The 17,937-nt window shown below is 43.0% G+C and overlaps 1 protein-coding gene and 1 long non-coding RNA gene across 8 annotated transcripts in view; one reads left to right on the top strand and one right to left on the bottom strand.

Annotated features, from left to right (window-relative positions):
• The window catches only part of LOC138736619 (uncharacterized), a 54,706-nt gene extending 42,292 nt beyond the window's left edge, over window positions 1-12,414 (bottom strand). For all 4 annotated transcript variants that reach the window (XR_011340446.1, XR_011340449.1, XR_011340447.1 and 1 more), the window contains exon 1: window positions 12,148-12,414. This is a non-coding gene — a long non-coding RNA (uncharacterized lncRNA). The remainder of the gene's footprint in view (window positions 1-12,147) is intronic.
• Window positions 12,415-12,480: 66 nt separating this feature from the next.
• The window catches only part of LOC138736617 (tudor domain-containing protein 15-like), a 41,713-nt gene continuing 36,256 nt past the window's right edge, over window positions 12,481-17,937 (top strand). For all 4 annotated transcript variants that reach the window (XR_011340444.1, XR_011340443.1, XM_069886410.1 and 1 more), the window contains exon 1: window positions 12,481-12,525. The gene's annotated coding sequence lies outside the window, so the exon portion shown is untranslated. The remainder of the gene's footprint in view (window positions 12,526-17,937) is intronic.

Raw genomic sequence — 17,937 nt, 5'->3', positions numbered from 1 at the left:
AAAGTGTCAAAGAGCTCTTGTCATTTTTATGCATGATTTAATATTATCTGTATTTCTGCTCGAGAGTCCACAATATTGGCACCACTTCTAGAACCATATTGTATATACTGTAAACAGTGTTAAGCATATCATAAAAGCCTTAGTGTTATGAGCCCAGAGGACTCCAAAACCCAGCAGCAATAGAAATTCACCAAGACAAATGGTCACTTAAAACAAAAGTTGCTTTTAATTATCTTTAAACATGAGAACAGGTCAAATTTTAACTTATTACTATTAATTTAACCTAACTTAACCCCTTTTTAAATCTAAGCGCACGTGTGTGAGTAAGTTCTGAAAAGTTATTTAATTCACAGTCCAGTCTCACTTCTCACTCCTCCAAGTTCACTGGTGCAGACAATTCTTATGCTGTGCTTCGAATTTAACATTTATAACTTTCACCAGGCTTGAAAGGTAAATGGTTAATGCTCAGGAAGATTCTTGTCAGTTTTCAGCAAGAGATTTGTTGTTCGTTAGACATCCACAACTGATTCCTTCCGATCAGCCACTTCAGTGTCTTTCCAAAGAAACTTGCCCCATCAGGGGTTTCCAGTTGATAACCTCTTTCTTTCAGTTCAAATGAAACATTATACAGCCAGCCACCTCCTCTTGTGTGGACTACAAGGGCTTAGGCCAGGCTGAATTAAGAACTCACAACCCATCTTCCAGCGGATAGATCTGTTGAATTGCAATTGGAAATGGAGAAATTGAAGGTGGAAGAAGAAAGAGAGAAATGGGGGGTGTTGGAAGAAAGCAAGAAAGGGAACTTTGAGTTGCAGAAATGACAAAATGAGACAGAGGAAGCTGAAAATCAAAAAAGAAGCTGAAAAACAGAGGGAGGATGATGAAAGATGAAGAAAATATGACTGAACAGATTGAAAGGTACAGAAGGTTTCAATTAGAGAAGTTCAAAATTGAGATGGAGGGAGATAGAATTGAAGCTGTAACTCCTGGGGAGAGGTTTTTGGTTAGTAGAGAGGTAAATCTAGTTCCTCCTTTTGATGAGGGAGATATAGATACACATTTTCAGTTTTTGAAAAAGATTGCTGAGAACTCAAGATGGCCAAAAGAAAAATGGTCTCTTATGCTCCAAAGTGTATTGAAGGGAAAAACACAAATTGCAAACTCTAATTTGACTACAGAGCAAGTGACAAATTATGATACTGTTAAACAAGCAGTATTGAAAGCTTATGGGTTGGTTCCAGAAATATATAGACAAAAATGTAGGAGTTTAGTGAAAACATGGAACCAATCTTGTATGGATTTTGCTCAAGGAAAATCTGTATGCTTTGACCGTTGGTGCACCTCAAAAGGAATAAATAATGATTTTAACAGATTGAGAGAATTGATATTAATTGAGGAAATTAAAAGGTGTGTTCCAAATGAGATTAAATTATATCTGGATGAGAGAGATGTGGGGACGTGGCAAAAAATGGCAAGGTTAGCGGATGAATATGCCCTGATTCACAAAAACAAATTTCAGAACAGTTAGCCTTTTCAGAGAGTTAATTTGGAACAGATTAGTAAGCCTGAAATTACATCTGTGGAGAATGTTTAGAGAAAAGATGAAGGTAAGGTGGAAAAGGACAGAACTTCTGGATTTGTATGTCATTTTTGTAAAACACCTGATTATGTTATTCCGAATTGTTTAGTATTGAAAAGGAGATGAAAGAAGGAGCGTGTATTCAGACAGTTGAATTGAAGGAGAGCAGATGTTCCAAACCTGGTAAGGGTGTTATGGATGTTTTCAAACCTTTTGTGACAAAAAGCTTGGTTTCAGTAAAGGAGGGAGAATCATAGGTTCCAGTTAAAATTCTTAAGAGATACTGGGGCTGCTCAGCCACTGTTGGAGAATGTTTGAAGTCTTGATCAAAAGACTGACATGGGAAGACAACTTTGATTAGAGGTGTTGGAGGTGAGATAGAGTCAATATCTCTTCACAACATAGTGCTGAAATCAGAATTAGTTAAAGGACCTGTTGTAGTAGGAGTTATTTCAAAGTTACTCATGCAAGGAGTCTCATTTTTATTAAGAAATGATTTAACAGAGGATAAAGTTGGGTCAGTTTTGAGATTAACAAATCAGCCTAGTAAGGATGACGTTGAGGAGAATTGTGAGATATATCCTGCATGTGCTGTAACAAGGTCTTGTCTTAAAAAATGTGATAGCAGATCGTTTGTGAAGATGCTAAAATTGATCATGTATTGAAATATATGATGGGGTTGCCCAGGATGATGGTGTGTTGGGCACCCATGTTGATGAGTGCCATCCACCTCTATGTGTTCCCCTTCCCCCAATGTAGAGTAATAGATATATGTGGCCTCAGGTCCCCCGGGCGGGAGAGGGCAATGGGTTACATTGTTATAACATTATAAATTCTCCATTGTTATCACTTTGGTGATTTTAAAGTTAGTTTAATTATAACTGAGTTAAAATTCCTTTGTAGGGGGAAAGTGTGACAGATTATGTTATATTTTATATTGTATATAGATATGCTTTTGGAAGATAAATTGTGGGTTTTTTAATTAGGTCATACACAGATACAAACACTTCACAACATAGATCTCATTTAAAATGCCAGAGCTCTGCTCAAGCCAGATAGCCCAGGCTCCCAGTGCCTTTATAAAGACAATGGAAACTGCTTTTCTGAAGGACTTCACAAGTAGGTGTTAATTGGACATGCTGTGGAGTAATGGATCATTGTTTTGGAAAGCAACAGATGAATGAACTCAGAACATTGGGTCCAGTGCCACAATCTGAGTGCAGTTTGTTGTTTGAAGAGGACCATGTGGTTTTCTCTGAGTGAGAGAGAGAGATAATTCAGTTCTACAGTTTAGCAGCAGCAGCTGGGACTGGAACAGGACAAGCTGGCAAGCTTGTGGAAAAACCCCATTTTGAAGATGGGTTATGAGTTCTTAGTTCAGCCTGGTCAAAGCCCTTGTGGTCCATACAAGATGAGATGGTTGGCTGTATAATGTTTCACTTGTAATAAAGGAAACCAAAAGGAACTCTGTGGTGACCTAAAAGAAAGAGGTTATTATCTGAAAACCCTGATGGGGCAAGTTTCTTTGGCAAGACACTGAAGTGGCTGTTCAGAAGGGATCAGTTGTGGGTGTCCAACAAACAACAAATCTCTCTCTGAAAACCGTCAAGAACCTTCCTGAGCATTAACCATTTATCTTTCAAGTACCAAAGCCCAGTGAACTACATAAATATTAAATTCTGTGCACAATATAAGAATTGCCTGCAACCAGTGAACTTGGAGGAGTAAGAAGAGAGATTGGACTGTGAATCAAATAACTTATTTGAACTCACACACACATTACATATGCATGCGCTTAGAATTAGAAGGGGGTTAAGTTAATAGTAATTAGAGTTTGATCCTGTTTTCATGTTTAAAGATAATTAAAAGCAACGTTTGTTTAAGTAAGCATTTGTCTTGGTGAATATCTATTGCTGCTGGGTTCTGGGGTCCTCTAGGCCCATAACAGGACCTTTATAGCTCAGGGAGGTTGGTTTCCAATAGCTAAAACAAGTGTGACCTCCTCATAGGTAAAAGGGGACCCCCTAACCCCTCTACCTGTCAGTTCCTTCCATCTGATGGGGTTGCCCAGGATGATGGTGTGTTGGGCACCCATGTTGATGAGTGCCATCCACCTCTATGTGTTCCCCTTCCCCCAATGTAGAGTAATAGATATATGTGGCCTCAGGTCCCCCGGGCGGGAGAGGGCAATGGGTTACATTGTTATAACATTATAAATTCTCCATTGTTATCACTTTGGTGATTTTAAAGTTAGTTTAATTATAACTGAGTTAAAATTCCTTTGTAGGGGGAAAGTGTGACAGATTATGTTATATTTTATATTGTATATAGATATGCTTTTGGAAGATAAATTGTGGGTTTTTTAATTAGGTCATACACAGATACAAACACTTCACAACATAGATCTCATTTAAAATGCCAGAGCTCTGCTCAAGCCAGATAGCCCAGGCTCCCAGTGCCTTTATAAAGACAATGGAAACTGCTTTTCTGAAGGACTTCACAAGTAGGTGTTAATTGGACATGCTGTGGAGTAATGGATCATTGTTTTGGAAAGCAACAGATGAACGAACTTAGAACATTGGGTCCAGTGCCACAATCTGAGTGCAGTTTGTTGTTTGAAGAGGGCCATGTGGTTTTCTCTGAGTGAGAGAGAGAGATAATTCAGTTCTACAGTTTAGCAGCAGCAGCTGGGACTGGAACAGGACAAGCTGGCAAGCTTGTGGAAAAACCCCATTTTGAAGATGGGTTATGAGTTCTTAGTTCAGCCTGGTCAAAGCCCTTGTGGTCCATACAAGATGAGATGGTTGGCTGTATAATGTTTCACTTGTAATAAAGGAAACCAAAAGGAACTCTGTGGTGACCTAAAAGAAAGAGGTTATTATCTGAAAACCCTGATGGGGCAAGTTTCTTTGGCAAGACACTGAAGTGGCTGTTCAGAAGGGATCAGTTGTGGGTGTCCAACAAACAACAAATCTCTCTCTGAAAACCGTCAAGAACCTTCCTGAGCATTAACCATTTATCTTTCAAGTACCAAAGCCCAGTGAACTACATAAATATTAAATTCTGTGCACAATATAAGAATTGCCTGCAACCAGTGAACTTGGAGGAGTAAGAAGAGAGATTGGACTGTGAATCAAATAACTTATTTGAACTCACACACACATTACATATGCATGCGCTTAGAATTAGAAGGGGGTTAAGTTAATAGTAATTAGAGTTTGATCCTGTTTTCATGTTTAAAGATAATTAAAAGCAACGTTTGTTTAAGTAAGCATTTGTCTTGGTGAATATCTATTGCTGCTGGGTTCTGGGGTCCTCTAGGCCCATAACAGGACCTTTATAGCTCAGGGAGGTTGGTTTCCAATAGCTAAAACAAGTGTGACCTCCTCATAGGTAAAAGGGGACCCCCTAACCCCTCTACCTGTCAGTTCCTTCCATCTGATGGGGTTGCCCAGGATGATGGTGTGTTGGGCACCCATGTTGATGAGTGCCATCCACCTCTATGTGTTCCCCTTCCCCCAATGTAGAGTAATAGATATATGTGGCCTCAGGTCCCCCGGGCGGGAGAGGGCAATGGGTTACATTGTTATAACATTATAAATTCTCCATTGTTATCACTTTGGTGATTTTAAAGTTAGTTTAATTATAACTGAGTTAAAATTCCTTTGTAGGGGGAAAGTGTGACAGATTATGTTATATTTTATATTGTATATAGATATGCTTTTGGAAGATAAATTGTGGGTTTTTTAATTAGGTCATACACAGATACAAACACTTCACAACATAGATCTCATTTAAAATGCCAGAGCTCTGCTCAAGCCAGATAGCCCAGGCTCCCAGTGCCTTTATAAAGACAATGGAAACTGCTTTTCTGAAGGACTTCACAAGTAGGTGTTAATTGGACATGCTGTGGAGTAATGGATCATTGTTTTGGAAAGCAACAGATGAACGAACTTAGAACATTGGGTCCAGTGCCACAATCTGAGTGCAGTTTGTTGTTTGAAGAGGGCCATGTGGTTTTCTCTGAGTGAGAGAGAGAGATAATTCAGTTCTACAGTTTAGCAGCAGCAGCTGGGACTGGAACAGGACAAGCTGGCAAGCTTGTGGAAAAACCCCATTTTGAAGATGGGTTATGAGTTCTTAGTTCAGCCTGGTCAAAGCCCTTGTGGTCCATACAAGATGAGATGGTTGGCTGTATAATGTTTCACTTGTAATAAAGGAAACCAAAAGGAACTCTGTGGTGACCTAAAAGAAAGAGGTTATTATCTGAAAACCCTGATGGGGCAAGTTTCTTTGGCAAGACACTGAAGTGGCTGTTCAGAAGGGATCAGTTGTGGGTGTCCAACAAACAACAAATCTCTCTCTGAAAACCGTCAAGAACCTTCCTGAGCATTAACCATTTATCTTTCAAGTACCAAAGCCCAGTGAACTACATAAATATTAAATTCTGTGCACAATATAAGAATTGCCTGCAACCAGTGAACTTGGAGGAGTAAGAAGAGAGATTGGACTGTGAATCAAATAACTTATTTGAACTCACACACACATTACATATGCATGCGCTTAGAATTAGAAGGGGGTTAAGTTAATAGTAATTAGAGTTTGATCCTGTTTTCATGTTTAAAGATAATTAAAAGCAACGTTTGTTTAAGTAAGCATTTGTCTTGGTGAATATCTATTGCTGCTGGGTTCTGGGGTCCTCTAGGCCCATAACAGGACCTTTATAGCTCAGGGAGGTTGGTTTCCAATAGCTAAAACAAGTGTGACCTCCTCATAGGTAAAAGGGGACCCCCTAACCCCTCTACCTGTCAGTTCCTTCCATCTGATGGGGTTGCCCAGGATGATGGTGTGTTGGGCACCCATGTTGATGAGTGCCATCCACCTCTGTGAGTTCCCCTTCCCCCAATGTAGAGTAATAGATATATATGGCCTCAGGTCCCCCGGGTGGGAGAGGGCAATGGAGTGAATGCACTGGGGGTCCTGGCCTTCATCCCATTGGAGGGAGCTGGGGATGGCCACCCCATGGGTGGAGATGGGATAATTCCTGCCTCAGTAGCTTTCTGAGCTCTGCCTTGAGGGCAGGAGTGACAGTTTCAAGTAGGGGAGGGGCAGAGGGTGAGGTAGTATTGGGGTGGTCTGGTTGCATGGTCCTGATGTTAGAGGCAACCTCTGTGTCAGGCATGGGCCCAGGCCGGGCATTGGGTTTACCCTGGCCTGTCTTCCCTCCCAAAGCTCCTTCCACAGGGCATAGAGGTCAGGATTTAGGATCCCATCTATGGTGCTGTGGTCTTCCCCTGTGCGCAACAAGTCCATGTATAGCTATAGCTGCCTGTGTGTAAGCAGGAAGGGATTATGTTTCCAGCCCTTTCCTCTGCCCTACAGACCTGGGTGGGTGCCCCCCCTCCCCCCACTGCTGCATGTATTCTAGCCCTTCCAGGAGAGTGATGGCGTCCTGCATGGTCCCATTACCCAGTGCCACAAGGGGCAGGATCACTGACTAAGTCTGTGTGCACGGTGGTGGGGCATCAGTCACCTGAGTATTTCTAAAAAATTGTGGTTGGGGTCTCGCTGATAGATGCCGTTGACCAGTGCCCACTCTAATAACCTGGGTACCTGACCCTCATTGCAATCAATACCCAATCCCACAGGGTAGAGCCTTCCCAGATCTCTGGCTTTGAGACCCGTAGGGCATTGTTGATGCTTAGTTTGTCAGAGAGGCTCTCTAGGACACTCGCCTCTTGATGAGAGAAGCTCAAATTGGGGGTCCCCTCATCCCACAGCCAGAGCAGGCACACCACCAGGTGCTCACCTGTTGTTAGTGGCAGCAACCCACCAGCTGGGTCAGCTCCTTTGGAGAGAAATCCCAGGTCTCTGTGGTCTCAAGGTGACCACAGCATCCCCCCCGCGATGGTCATCCTCATCCCACTCCCTTCTGCGGTGGACCCGGCACCGTGTGGTGATGGGTTGAGCGTGCAGGGGTTTGAGTGCATAGGGGGAAGGGTGGTTGTGGGACCTGGGATCCTCAGGCACCCCCTTCTCGTCACTTAATCATGTATCACCGTCCCCAGCCACATGTCCAGCTTGTTGCCCTGCTGGATCAGAGTTCAAACTTTTAGTGGGTCCGGCTGCCAGCCAGACCAGTGAGCTGCCCGTACCTGGTGCAGCTGTATTAGTCTGCAGGCAACTTCAATCCCCCTGGCCTCAAATTTGTTGGCTTGGGTTTGAGCAGTTCATACTGCTTTCTGCAGCATGCAGCAGTGCTGCCGGAGCTCCTTTAACTCCCTATCCTTCTGGCTGTTTAAATGCTGGATTTGCACAGTAATCCTGACCTGGCGTCTCAGGAGGGACGTGAACAGCCAAAAGGCACCCCTTTGACACCCTTTGGCTTTGGGGAACTCTAACCACTTAAGGAGCGAACCACGTGATGTCCCAGTTTCTCATCACGTGATTCCAACTGCTCGGACCAGTCCACTGGTTTACCGAGGTAAACTCACAAGTCCCTCCTTCTTGACTATCCACCTTGGGATCCTATTCTTGGTCCCTGCACAAGCTTTTTTGCCCCATTCCATAAAATTTTCTCACACCTGTGTCCAGCCAAAACCCCTGAGACCCTGCTCACAGCGCCATTTGTGAGTGAGGAAACACATTTGGTATGTCTCAAAGGCAAGGACTCTGGACACACAGTTTTGGTAGTAGAGGATTTTATTGACTGAAGGAAAACTGTGGGAGAATGGTAACAGTTGCAGCACACACGCAATTTACAGCAGCCATGGAAAATAAAGTAGCGGCAGTGACAACAGGACATGTACAAGCTGGGTGAGCGATGATAACATGGAAGTGGAAAAATGTAAAATCACTCTCTTTGACGTAATAACTAAAACAATATTAAAAGATTGATGTGTGTTTCTGTTCTGAGAGATCCAGAGGTGCTTGTGCACAATTTGCTTACGACCAATATGCTGGTGAAGCAAGCAATTAGAATGGAAATAGATATTTTGGTCTACATTATGTGAGGGTTTGAATAGAAAGAAGTCTTATTGTGATTGCATAAGACTTTGATGAAATCACAACTGGAATATTGTGCATAGTTTTGGTATTCTTACCTATAGAGGCATGTAGTTGCATAGAGGCAACACAGCAAAGTTGCACAAGGCTTATTTCAATGTGAGGAGTCCAATGACAAGAATCACAATTTAAGAATAAGGAGTAAAATATTTAAGAATGAGATGAGTAGATTTTTTTTCTTAAAGAGGATGATGAAACAATTTTCTACCCCTGTTGGCTGTGGATGCCTATGTTCTTTTGAAATATATTAATATATTTCTGAATATTAAACAAATCCAGGGATAAGAACATAAGAAATAGAAGCAGGAGTCGGCCATCCGGCCCATCGAGCCTGCTCCACCATTCAATAAGATCATGGTTGATCTGATCATTGAGTCAACTCCACGTACCTGCCTTTTCCCCATATCCCTTAATTCCTTTTTTATGTAAAAATTATCTAACTGAACCTTAAGTAAGTTTAATGAAGTAGCCTCAACTGCTTCCCTGAGCAGAGAATGCCATAGATTCACTACTCTCTGGGAAAAAGTTTTTCCTCATCTCCATCTTAAATTTACTCCCCTGAATCCTGAGGCTACGTCCCTTAGTTCTGGTCTCACCTATCAATGAAAATAAATTTCCTGCCTCAATCTTATCTATCCCTTTCATAATTTTATGTGTTTCTATAAGATCTCCTCTCATTCTTCTGAATTTGAGTGACTATAATCCCAGATGACTTAGTCTCTCCTCATAGGTTGACCCCCTCATCTCCAGGATCAACCTGGTGAACCTCCTCTGGACTGCCTCCAAGGCTAGTATATCCTTCCTCAAGTATGGAGACCAGACTGCAAACAGTACTCCAGGTGCAGCCTCACCAGTACCCTGTATAGTTGCAGCAATTCATGGAGATGGTAGTAGAAAAGAGTGCCAAGATAGAAAATCTTGATGCATGGTGAAGCAAAGAGCCACATGAGCTATTCCTGTTCTGCTTTTCTTGTTCTTGCATTATTATGATGGTAGGGTTACAGTTTGTGATAGTTTGCCAAAAGAAAATGGTCTCAGCAAACAATAGATCAGTCATTTGTTTTGGAGTAAGTGTAGTCTGACGTGTAATGTACCTCTATGGAAATTTTCTTCCATATTAAAAAAAAGAACACTGTTGTAGCCTGCACAACAGCTGACATACCTGGAAATTTTTGTGCAATAATTTGTGTTAAAGACATCTTCATGAATCTTGTTCCTTGCATGTCTAAGTACAAGGAACTGGCACCATACATATGGTGTTGCAACTGGAGAAAACATTCCGGAGTATTTATGATGGAAACTAATCTTTCTCTTTCATAATCTATTAAAATAGCTGTCTGCTCACAGCTCCTCAAAAACTAAAACAGATAGATAAGAAGCCATCTGGAAAGCTCTGTGCTGGTTCTCCGCACAATCATTTAACTAGTTGCGACAATGTCGTCTTGAAAATAGACACATCAAAGATAAAGCTAAGAATCCCTAAGCACTTCTGTTTTTTCTCTTATTTGTTCAAGAATTAATAGGAATCAATAAGCTTAGTGCAAAACTGGTACACAAGATGCCAATCTAATGCCTCTGAGTCAACTATTGGCCATATTATCAGTTACTGCTTTGTTTCAAGCCTCAAATCCCACTTTCTATGTGGAACTTAAGTTTGATACTCAGCAGCATAATGTTGACATTTTTGGGGGAAAATTGAAAAGCCCTGTAATGTAAGCATTGGGATTTGATGCAGTAACAGAATGTGTACATGAGATTGAGCTAATATTTTTTTAAGGATGCAAAACAATATTCTCATGTTCTTAAATTTGTTTTATATTATGTGCTATTCAGAGGGTTTTCTCTGATACAGTAAATGGAGAATGATACATTCAAGGTTAAAAATTAGTCTGAATGGCATTTTTTTGAGGCAATTAAATAGTCTATTTTCTGTTGAATGTAACTTAAAGTGACCCAGGATAAACCTTTCAGTTGGCCCAGTAAAATTGTATTATCTTAATTAATGGACCACTAATATTTTTCAGTAACTGAAACTACACCTTTGAGTGATCGGAAGTAGTTTGAAGCTTCATATCAAATATCCACAGTACAACCAATATGACTTATCCAATTTCAGCAAGTTGGATTTCCAACTCTTTTGCTTGAAATTTCAAGATTCAAATCCAGCTCTAGAGCCTTGAGCATAAAAGTTGAGACTACAGTACAGTGCCAGACAGATGAGTGCACTGTTTACTCTTTCAACTGGATATAAATGGCACTAATTCAGACAAATATCAGTTATTACCAGAGTTCCAGCTGATGCTTCAATCAGATCAGATATTATTTATTGTCATATTATATAAGTAACAGAAATGTAATATTACATAAAATTGCCTTTAGTGTGCCATAAGGCAAAGATTCGCCATTAGCTTTGCTCAGGGCTCCTTACAAAGAGAAGCAAAAGAGAAATCCCTCAGAGTCACTGATTTGCTTCCAGTGCTCCTACAGCCTCTCCAGCCACACAAGAGTCCAGTTCAGTTCAAACCATCAGCAAACCGAGCCCAGATCCAAACCTCCAACATGATGAGGAAGCTCTTCTTGCCTCTTGAATCCTGATTCTGATATCTGGTCCTCATGAGCCAGTTTCCAACAGCCTACAGCCTGATGCTAGTCCTTTGACCTCAAGTTGCTTCGCTCGCAAGTCGCCAACAGTTCGCCGCCTATGTGTGTGTCCTTGAGCCGCTGAGCCTCTCACTGGTCCATCACCCTGGTCATTTACCCATTATTTGTTTGGAGGACATTGTTCTGAGCATTTGGCTTGTATCTCCTGCACTGCAATGGTCAAAAATACATAATTGGCTATAAATTTGTTCTGAGATGTCAGAAATGAATATGAAAGCAAGTTTTTTTTAAAATGTATCCCGATCCAAATTATTTCACTATCACCAGTTTATTAAATAAATCTATTGGTTTCAGATTGCTTGCCACTGTTAAATTTGAAGTCGAAAAATCAACCTTTTCAGGTGACACTGCGGTTAAGAAAGCTAGTGAAGGTCTGCAGCATGTTGTGAAAGATGACAGGCAAGTGAGAAAGAGGAAACTGTTGGTAAGGTCCTGCACTTGCAGAGGGCGAGGGGTGAACAACTTTGAATGTGATGGTCATCAGTAGCATCTTCTGCAATCTCACTGCTCATCTGTTTTTTAAAAAAATCGTTATCATTCTGATGATGAGGCTTCAAAAGAGTGAACTGTTTCTTTTTCCCACCCAAGCAGAGTATTTCTCATGATTCTTATTTCATTCCTTGATCTGAATGAGTCTAATCTTCAAATATCCTACCATGGCCTAAAATCTTTGCAACTGCAAGCTTGTCCATCCATGACAGTTCATCTCCCAAATACAGTGCACAAAACTGGGCCACACATTTCGAGGTCGAGGAGTTGCAGCACATGCCTACCTGCGGCACCTGCCAATTTCGAGATGATGTCCTCCTGACTGGCCAGCGCTGGAGTCCCGAACCACTCACCTGTTCAGCGCCCTTGCGGTGCTCCCATTCCTCCTCCTGCTCTCGGGCACGTCAGGCACAAGCCGGATGGTTCTCCATCCTTGCAGCCTTCACCTGATCAACGCTTATGGCCATGACCCGCCACGGGAGGGAGGTGAGATGGGATGACGGAGCAGCAAACCCCCGCTGTCAATCAACGGCCACTGGGCCGTTTCAATGGAGCGCGCGCAGCCCCAGCCAGGGGGATGGGAGCGCGGGCGCGAGCCCGACCCACGCGGCAGGCAGGCAGGCAGTTGATGGGTTGGGGAAGGGGGCGGGGCGTTGACGTGGGGCATAGGGAGGGCGATCGGAAGTGGGGGCGCAAAACAAACGAGAGGAGCGTCGTGAGGGAGAGGGAAGGTAAAGTCGGCGTGCTGCAGTGGACACCTTGGGTTTTGATTTATGGAGAATTATTTCCCTCTCATGGTTTGCTTTATAAACAGTGAGGGGTTGAGTTGGCATTATGCAACATGGTGGTCTAAGGTGTGGGGGAGGTGGAGAGGAGGGGGAGGGGTTGGGGTGGAAAGGGTTGGGGAATGAGGGGGTGACATGGGGAGGGGCGGTGGGTGGGGGATTGGAGGGGGTGGGGAGGGGAGGGGAGGTGGGTGGGGGATTGGAGGGGGTGGGGAGGGGAGGGGAGGTGGGGCCAGGATAGTGTGAGTGCCATAAGTTTGTATTTTCAAATTGCTGGTGGCCTTTAGTTGCTGGGCTATTGTGCCAATGGCCATCTTTTGGTGTTTCCCAGGAATGTGCAGGGCAGAGACATTGACATCTCACCGCTGATGATAATGACAGTTTTGTTCACCTGCAAAACCCTAACCCTGTGTTGGTTGTCCTCATAGCTGGTTGTTCGGGTGGTTTCCAGTTCGGTTTTTGCTGCCATGGCCTGCCCACATGCTGCACCGCTGGGGCAGTGTCGTGTGTGATGGGCATGAACATCTCGTGGAGTGCGAAGGCTGTTTCCCTCTCGGCCAGCGGGGAGTCTGCTTTCTCTACTATCATTTGTGACTTGGTAGCTTCACTGACAACATGTTCATTGAAGAGTCTGCCTTCATCGCTGTTTGGACTGTCAAGATCACCACCATGGCTTGCTGCTACAAGCTATGGCTGTGCGCCATAGCTCAAGAGAGGTTATAGTTGTATGCAAGTTAGCTCAGAAAGAACAACACAAACCCCCAGTTGAGTGTAGTTAACTCTGAACTTTATTGGGCTCACAACCATGCTTTTATTCTCAAGATGAGGGACGTGCTCAAAGCCCCTTCAGCACTGATTGGTGCATTTGTGATCTGCTTTCCTTGATAGGCCAGTTAGGCTCCTTTAGTTGTGGTCAATTGGAGGGCAGCGCTGTAGGCCTTGTGCAGCCTGCTGGATTGACACGTTCGTCCTTCATTTTGGGAGGCACCTTGAGGGGACTGCGAGGGTCTGCCACACATAAATATTAAAACATCTCGTGGTTTCAAGGAGAGGATAAAAGGGGCAAGTGGGACACCAAATGCCAAGGGAAGCTAAATTAGGAGAGAGATTAACTCAGTGGTAAATCATTGCAAATGCAGCATTAGACATACATGGGTTACTTAAGGAAATCGATCCTCCTGGTAAACATCAAGATTTGTAAAGGGAAGCAAGAGTCATTGCTTTGGACTTAGTCAATGTTATTTTCAGCTAACCCTTCCTCACAACTACTGTCATCTGCTCAAGAACTTCTAGAACAATCGCTGCGTGATTTTTAACATAATTGGTAAATCAGTTATCACCATGCTTCTTCTAATCCACCAGCGATGATGCTCACTTCCTTGCATATTGCTGTGGCAAGGTCTTTGTGCCATGTCGCTTTTTGTCTTTAGGATGAATGGGGAGTGGGGGATTATTTTCTCAGCTTTGTTGAAAATAACATTACAAATATACATAATTGTCCGTGTATTAAAACAGCATTTGGTCTTTCGATGAAAGATTTCTTCTTTCAAAAGAAAGCAGGCAAAAGTGTCACAAAGTTTAAAAAAAAAGAATTGCAGAGAATTTGTTCAGACCAGATTTGATCAACTTTTTTTTCGGGGGATAGAAAGATGTGTCCCTATCTCTGGCTCCATCCCATGCAAAAAGACAGCATGCCAAAGCTGAGTCAGCTGGTTCTGCCTGGGATTCCTTGCCCCATACAAGCTAGCTTCACTATTTGCCTCTGCAAAGGTATTGTTAATGAGCAATGTTGGAACAGTGTAACAGTTGCTTTTTTACATTTCAAATCATGCCCTGGCCTCTCCACATTCCTTAAAATGTAACGTAAAAGGTGATAAATATATATTCTTACCCCCTCCCTGCTTGGCATATAGTCATGTTTCGAATCCGTTAATGTGAGCTCTGGCAGCACTGCACCCCTGTATAGAGCAAGTGCAGAATCATTAAATCAGAATTGATAGCTTTTATTTAACATTTAGCGCGGTCCCTTGAAAATGCGGGGCCTGTAGCACTTTTGTTACTAAGTTAATTTAACACTGGAAAAGTGCTCAATATTTTCTCAATACATAACGTTTCGGGCTTGAGCCCTTCATCAAGGTATGAGAAAATATCGGCAGATGTCTGAACAAAAAGGTAGGGGGGAGGAGGTGGCAAAGTCAGAAGATGATTGGTGTAGAAAGGAGGAAGGGGACAGCAGAAATGAAGGGGAGGAGTGATGGCTGGGTGGGTAAGGGGAAGGGAGGGGAGATCTGGAAAGACTGGAAAGGGAGAGGGGAAAGAAAAAGCGTGCAAGTTTAGTAGAAAGCAGAGAAAAGTCAATGTTAAGGCCATCTGGCTGGAGAGTGCCCAAATGGAAAATAAAGTCCTGTTCCTCCATTCTGTGGGTGAGATACTACATAAGGCTATGGACAGAGATGAGCTTGGGAGTGTGACTCAGAATCAAAATGATTGATAACTGGGAGGTTGCTGTTATTGTGGACAGAGAGGAGGTGCTGAACGAAGAGATCTCCCAGTCTGCGACCAGTTTCTCTGATGTAGAGAAGGCCACAAAGGGAGCACTGGATGCAGTAAATAGGTCCTCTGGATGTACAAATGAAGTTTTGCTTCACTTGACATGCCTGTTTGTGGCCCCGGACGATGTTGAGGGAGGAGGTGTGGGTGCAAGTGTTTCATCTCCTCTGGCCACAGTGGAAAGTGCCAGGGGGGTGATGGGTGGGCAGGTGTTAGTGCACGAAGGAATCATGGAGAAAATAGTCCCTCCAGAAGGCTGAGAGGGGAGAAGGAAAAATGTGTCTGGTGGTAGGATCCTGTAGTAAATGCCGGAAATTGCGACGGATAATGTGTTGGATGTGGAGGTTGGTAAGTGAGGATGAGAAGGATTTTATGTTTGTTGAGTCTGGGAACAGAGGGGGCCAGGGCAGATGAGCAGGAAGTGGAGGAGATGTGGGTGAGGCTGAGTTGATAGTGATGGAAGATAAGCCACATTTGTGGAAGAAGGCAGACATTTCAAAAGATCTGGACTGGAAGACCTCATCTTGGGAACAGATGTAGCAGAGATGGAGAAATTGAGAGAAGGGGATAGAATCCTTGCAGGGGATTGTGGGAGTTATAGGGTTTGTAACATATAGTGACATATAATCAGTTGAAAGCTTGTCTACTGAGATGGAGACAAAGAGATCCAGGAAGGGGGAGTGTTATCGGAGATTGACTAGGTGAGTTTGATCAGGGGGAAATATTGAAACCAAGATGCTGTCTAAGATTTTAGCTCGTACATTATAGAATATCATCTCTCAGGATCAAACTGGGTTTATTTAGGGATATTACTTACAATTTAAAATTCCACATTTGTTAAACACTACTCTCCCAGTTTTGTCCTCTGAATGTGTTTTGATAGAATTGAATGGGAGTATTTATTCAGTGTACTGGAGAAATTCAATTTTGGTCCCCAATTCATAAATTGAATTAAACAATTATATTTATCTCCTATAGCTTCAATGAAATGTAACATTTAAGTTGTATGGTATTGTGGTATCAGACTAGGATGTCCATTATTATTTAATCTGTCTTTAGAACCACTAGCTGTGGCTTTTCAGTAATCATCTAATATTTCAGGAATCACAAGAGCAGGAAGTGTTCATAAAGTGTCTCTCAATGCAGATGTTCTTTTGTTGTATATATTAAATATTGATTGATCTGTTCCATCAATTTTGGCTCTACTTCATCAATTTGTGAAATTTTCAGGATATAAATTGAATTTGCAGAAGAGTGGGCTGTTCGCCTTGGGATCTTCCTGCTCTTCAGATTCCTCTATTCCTTTAAAAATAGCTAAAAATCAGTTTAACTATCCACGTATCACTATTTCTAAGAAATTCAATAATTTTTTTTAAATAAAAATTTCTTACCTTAATGAGTCATGTTAAAAAGTACTTGACAAAGTGGTCCCCTCTTTTGATTACATTTGCAATCAATGTGGAAGTTGGCCATGATTCTGAACAAAAGGGTGGGGGAGGGGTGGCAAAGGGAGGAGATAATGTCGGAACAAAAAGGTTGGGAGGGAGGGGTTGAACAAAAAGGTAGAGGGGAGGGGGATTTCACTATGGATGTCCAATCCCTCTATACCTCCATCTCCCACACAGAAAATCTGAAAGCAATTAGCTTCTTCCTGGACCAAAGACGTGACCAGTCACCCTCCACCACCACCCTTCTCCACCTGGCAGAACTTGTCCTCAACTAAAATAACTTGTCCCTTCATTCATCTCACTTCTTCCAAATTAAAGTACTCGCAAGGGTCTCAATTACACTTGCCTATTTGTTTGCTTTGTGGAGCAATCCATGCTACAAGCCTACACAGTCAAGACCCCTTCAACTCTTCTGCTATATTGATGACTATATTAGAGCTGCCTTATGCACCTGTGATGAGCTTGTCAATTTCCTCTACTTTGTGGCCAACTTCCACCTCAATCTCAAACTCACCTGGTCAATCTCTGACAACACCTTCCCCTCCTGGATCTCTCTGCATCCATCTCAGAAGACAAGCTTTCCACCGACATATACTACAAACCCTGTATCTTCCACAACTCCCGTGACTACACATCCTAACACCTTGTTCCCTGCAAGGATTCCATCCCCTTCTTTCAGTTTTTCCGTCTCCACTGCATCTGTTCCCAAGATAAGGTCTTCCAGTCCAGATCATCCAAAATGTCTGCTTTCTTCCACAAGTGTGGCTTCTCCTTCACCACTATCAACTCAGCCTCACCCGCATCTCCTCCATTTCCCGCTTATCTGCTCTGGCTCCCTCTGTCCCCAAACGCCACAAACATAGAATCTCCCTCATCCTCTTCTCATCCAAAACATTATCTGCCAAAATTTCCGGCACTTACTACAGGATCCCACCACCAGATACATTTTTCCTTCTCCCCTCTCAGCCCTCTGTAGGGCCTACTCTCTCCACGATTCCCTTGTGCACTCATGGCTGCCCACCCATTCAACCCTCTGGCACTTTCCACTGTGGCCGAAGGAGGTGAAACACACCCCCACACCTCCTCCCTCACCATGGTCCGGGCCACAAACAGGCATGTCAAGTGAAACAAAACTTCACTTGCACATCCAGAGGACTTATTTACTGCATCCAGTGCTCTCTTTGTGGCCTTCATTACATCAAATAAACTAGTTGGAGATTGGGAGATCGTTTTACTCAGCACATCCTCTCTCTCTGCAGCAACAGCGGCCTCCCAGTTGCCAACCATTTTGATTCTGAGCCACACTGCCATGCTCACATGTCTGTCCATGGACTTTTGTACTATCACACCTTGACCACCC

This window comes from Narcine bancroftii, chromosome 6, assembly GCF_036971445.1.
Source record: "Narcine bancroftii isolate sNarBan1 chromosome 6, sNarBan1.hap1, whole genome shotgun sequence".
Classification (NCBI taxonomy): domain Eukaryota; kingdom Metazoa; phylum Chordata; class Chondrichthyes; order Torpediniformes; family Narcinidae; genus Narcine; species Narcine bancroftii.
The sequence above is the reverse complement of the archived record's forward strand: the minus strand, read 5'-3'. Positions and strand labels throughout refer to the sequence as shown.